Here is a 5,452-nt window from a genome sequence, read left to right as displayed (position 1 = left end):
TTAACTTTTGAATGTAAATCTTACTTTTGTGCTAGTTCAAGCCACCTTATTTCTGCAAAAGTGAGAGATTTGTAGATCTAATCTGCAGAATGAAAGTGCAGAGATTTATGAGAGGTGGAATAAAAAAGACAAGAAATGGTGTTGAAGTCAATTAAAAAAAATAACAAGCACTATTTGATACATAGGCAGAAGCTGGAAGGTACCGTTAACCTTCAGAGTAGTAGTACTGTTGCAAAGAAAAATAATACAAGTAAATGCAAATAAATGAAATGGGTTCAACTGCAGCTCACATGAGAAGCAGGTACAAAGATGATAAAAGGGCTAGACTTCCACAACTAGTTTTGACTGGGTGAACTATTATTCTCAAAACTCGGTCCGCATTCATCTAGAGTGCCAAAACTACATATCATAAACCACATTGTTGCGGCTGGCTAGTCAGAAAAGGGCACCAGGATGTAGAAATATCTTATCTTTGTGACAACTGCAATGTATCCCTCAAACAGAAGGTCAAGAAGGATATACTGCAGCTATCCCACCAAACAGTTGATAAGTTTCTTGATTGCTCAAGCCACAAAAAGTAACACCTGAGGTTGAGAGTATCGCATGATCTCTACCGGATGTAGGATTTCTAAATTCGGAATTTAGAGAGATTTACGAATTTTGTAGATAGTAAATATATGCTATGGGAGAGTAAGATACATAATATTTTTATACTATACTAAAGCAATATAGAGCACTTAGAAATGTGACTTTATGCTCTCTTTTTCAGTGATATAAAAAAAACTCAGAACAATGTGAAAAATGAGTTCTGTTATAACTTAAAAAACATAAGTTCGTGTTTGCACTCTTGCCCCACCTAGAGTCATAGCCAATCTCAGTTGCTCAGTAATAGCTTTACGTAGAACCTATTCTAATAAGGACAACTTCATGTCGTGTATTCTGGAAAATCTCCAACACCCAGCTAAATTGTTTAAACTGAGAAAAGCAAAACAATCGTAGGAACTCAACTTCTACAAGAGCAAGTTATTATATAACTTAATATATTTTTTTAAAGAAATAAACACATTCGTTACAGTACCTTCAAATTTCAATTATATATAAAAATCAATTATCAATCAATTAAAATTAAGTAACGAATTTGTAATAGTCAAAGAAATCATGAATCGGCATGCACTGGAATTTACATACCGGTTTTACCGTGTCAAATGAGCTAAGCTGTAAATATGCAAAATCCAAGACAGTTTTGATTTTATACTTGGTTATAAGTATGTAGACTTGGTAAACTATGTTTAACGCTATTAAAAAATTGGACTAAAAATTAAAGTATAATAAGGATAATTATGTGGGATTTGAAATGACTTAGATTTGTATAAATACTTCTTGTCAATAAGAAGTTATAGACACGAATAAGTCTACATGCTGATAGAATTACTAAATCTGGATACTTTACAAAAACACCAGGACTTCCTACAGTGGTGTATTTAACGTCGGTGCCATCGGGGCAACGCACCGACGGCACTTCATATTGCAGGCCCCCAAATTAACGCAAAATAAATTATAAATATCTATTCCTATAGCTGATCAGTACAGAAAATTGCACCGAGTAGTTTGAAGTGTTAAAAATGCCTCTTACTTACTAGCAAGTCTTTGTAGACATTGAAAATGTAGCAGTGGATAAAATGTAGGTCAGTGATGAATCTACCACAATGTGTAGAGTATTTTTCTCAGATGGAACAAACATACAAAAAGTAAGACGTCAATACAGGATGTGAGCTAAATATTTTTCTTGGCTTTAAGACTGTATGCTTTATCTGTGAAGACAGACTTATTTGTTATCCCAACAGAGTGAACGATGTTATCTTCAATACTTTATAACGGAGTATATGATACAATTATGTTTTTGTGCACAAACACTTTCTATTTTCTTTTAGCATAAATGTAAGACAGGAAACGTTCTTCCGGCATGTGTATAAATACACCGGTTGAAAAATCTTGTAATGGAATAAAACTCGAAAATATAGCTACCAATTCATTAAGTAACTGAATGATAATTACCGTTTCGAATACAAAATTGTTCATTTAACATTGCACGGCTTGTAAAAATTATTAATATCAGTGAGGAAGACACTAAACATGATGATGATAAGAGTTTTCTAATCAATTTAAATACGTGAATGATTTTTTTCTGGAATTAAAATTGACCAATTTTTCGTGTTCTCGGTGGTAGTAAATAGAAGATTTTAAAGTTGGGATATTTCATTTAAAATCGTCCGAATCTTGCTTTCTGTAATACTGTCTTTTATCTTAGATATTGCTTGCGACTTTAATGGGTAAGTATATATTGAAATGAAGAGTATGTGCCTCATAAGAAAATTCGGTAGTTTCAGTGAAGTTTCTCAATGTGTGTGAGAATGTTACTTAATGGTTAATTCATATTGTTGTTTTAGCGCAAAACTACACAATGGGAAATCAAACCCAGGATTTTAGCATTGTAAGCTCGTACACTTTCCGCTGCCTCACTGGAGGATTAGATAGTGAATAACTGTTATTTTCCATTCAAAGAACTTGTTTTTTCAAGAAATTTGTTTCACAAAGGAAGAGATATTTCGCACACACCTGCAATTAATATCCATAGGAATACTCGTCTTTTGATCATTACACTTTCATTTAGAATTTACAAAAGAAATATTTTTAATGCAGTTTGGTAAAATTATGTTAACTCTAGTTTAAAAGTTTTGTAATATTACAATATTTACTGGTATATTCATTGTATAAATATTTATCATATCATTCGAAAAAGCCCCCCAGTGGCACAGCGGTTATGTCTGCGGACTTCCAATACTAGAATCCGGGTTTTGATACCCGTGGTGGGCAGTGCACAGATAGCCCATTGTGCTTAATTACAAACAAAATCATTCGTAAAATGTATAACTGATATACGCTAATGTAAATTTAAAATACCAATTTTATATAAATCCATTCCATTTTTGAATGCCCCCCCCCCTGTGGCACAGCGTTATGTCTGCGGACTTACAACGCTAGAAACCGGGTTTCGATACCCGTGGTGGGCAGAGCATAGATAGCCCATTGTGTAGCTTTATGCATAATTACAAACAAACATTTTTGAATGCTCAGAAAGCTAGAACATTACTTAGAATAATAAAACATTTTTTTATTGCAATATTATATGTTGTTTGTGGAATTTTGGGATGATACAAATTATAAGTGAGTAGAATTTTTGGAAGTAACTTAGAATTCTTAAAGCAAATTTTCGTTTGCTTAATAATTTTAAATGAAAATTGTTCTGAACTTAAAACTAAATGGTTACATTTTCATTATCAAATTACACCAATGAAGAGATTTTCTCTAACTTTAAGAATATATTTTAATATATCTAGTTTGATAATTCACATTAATTTGGGTCAGATGTGGCCCAATGGTTTACGTGACGGGACTATGTATATGATGGTTCCCCGCTCGCATCCCATTATTGAAGATTTGGGAGTCTTTCATGTATACGGAAAAAGAATTAGGAGGATGAAGAAATTGGTTCTTGTATCTTTACACAGTATATTCTTTTCACTATATTTTTCAATATTTGAACTGGACCAGCAGTTTTTTTTACTCAAAATAAACTTGTTCGCAGAATTTACTGCAACTTTTCTGTATTATAGCGTTTTGGTTATTAATGCTACCAATATACCTGCTTAGCTACAAAAACTCACAGAGGGGGTTACCGTGGGATCTAAATATGGCACCAGAAGTACCATCCTGAGCGATGTGTGCTTCCATGTAATGTGTGTGAAGTGGTTTAACCAGGGGATCATGACTCTGATCTGTAAATCAAACCTCTAACACCCTCCCTATGACATCACCAGAAAACTAAAAAAGTTAAACGCCTAAGCCTACATTAGCCCCTCCTACCCTAATTCCACGCCCTCCCATCAGCCCCCAACACACCCCTTCCCCAATAAGGATTTGGTTATGCCGCTGTGTGGGGTAATTAAGGCATCTAGCTGGTTCCCATAATCCATGCATACAAGGGGCAAGGCCCACTATCATCTGACCTTGAAGAAACTGCATGGGAGAAAGTCTAAAGCAACAGACATTGAAATATTTTACTATCATGAAGGCTGAGAGACAAACCAAATATCACATAACTGAGGTAAATGGCCCTGCAGAAAGATAAAGGAATAACTCCCAAATAGGAAATTCAGTTTGCCCCTTTGAAGACAATTGGAACAAATTGTATCTCAAATGGGTTTCCAGCTGCCAATAAAAAGTTCCATTAAAACCTGTACTATTCCCATTGTCTTCTCCCAAACAATCAATGGAATAAAGATTTTGTCCCATTGAAGTAAACTGGATCCGTTGTAACCCATTGAGTCCAACTAAAAACAGTAAAGTCCAGTTAAAAATAATAATGGGACTCATTGAAAATTTTCTTCCTATGTCAGTTCATGCCTGGTGTATAATTTGGCGTTTTAAAAATAATATAGTTAAATTACTATATAATTGTTATTAAATAACTTACTTTTCTATTTAAGCGTAATTAGACTAAAGAACACATTAAAAACAAAACAAAAATAATATATCATTTTAATACTAGAAATAAACGACCTTATAACAAAAAAGTTATTATATTTCTTTAATTGGACACTCGACGTTACACTTTACAGCTTCTACTGGAGCGTTCCACTAAAACACAAACTGTAATTGACAGTACAAAGCTTCAAATGATTGCATATATATACAGAGGTGAAATTGTAAAGAGAACCTGTAATGTAGAGACCTAATACATTCATTGATTGGCCATACCTTCTACTGTGAAGTACAGTTTCACCTATTCAAGACTCATCAGCACAGCTCGGGTCAGCAAACCAAAGAAATACAATTAGGCCTCTTTATAATGGTGAAGTGTATATAATACATATGGTGTTTTGAGTCCGTTTTACTTCACCATACATAGAAAGCTTCAAATGGTTTACAGAAAAATAACAAATTTGTTGTTATAGAGCGTTTATTGCTGGTATTAAAATATCTTTTATACACCAATATGCACTACAGAAATTAAATAAATAGTATATCATTTGTCTCTAGATTATTATTCAATTTTGCTTTATTGTGCACATCAAACTACATCTATAAGTTTTCTTTACCTACAGTTTATATTTCATGCATTATTTTGGACTTTTTTTTTATAATACTGTTGTCAACTTCCAAGGTAAAAATATTATGGACGATATTTGTCCTAATTTAATGATAATTTTAACGCATAATTAATAAACTAAAAAAGAAGCAATTCGTGAATGGTATTGCATTAATGTAGTATAGAAACTATATAAGTATACTTTCCATCATTATTTCAGTGTTCGCTTTGTACTGTCAATTTCGGTTTGTGTTTTAGTGAATATTCCTGAAGAAGCTGTAAAGCGAAACGTTGAGTGTTTAA

Source organism: Limulus polyphemus, unplaced genomic scaffold, assembly GCF_000517525.1.
Source record: "Limulus polyphemus unplaced genomic scaffold, Limulus_polyphemus-2.1.2 Scaffold33, whole genome shotgun sequence".
Lineage (NCBI taxonomy): Eukaryota > Metazoa > Arthropoda > Merostomata > Xiphosura > Limulidae > Limulus > Limulus polyphemus.
The sequence above is the reverse complement of the archived record's forward strand: the minus strand, read 5'-3'. Positions refer to the sequence as shown.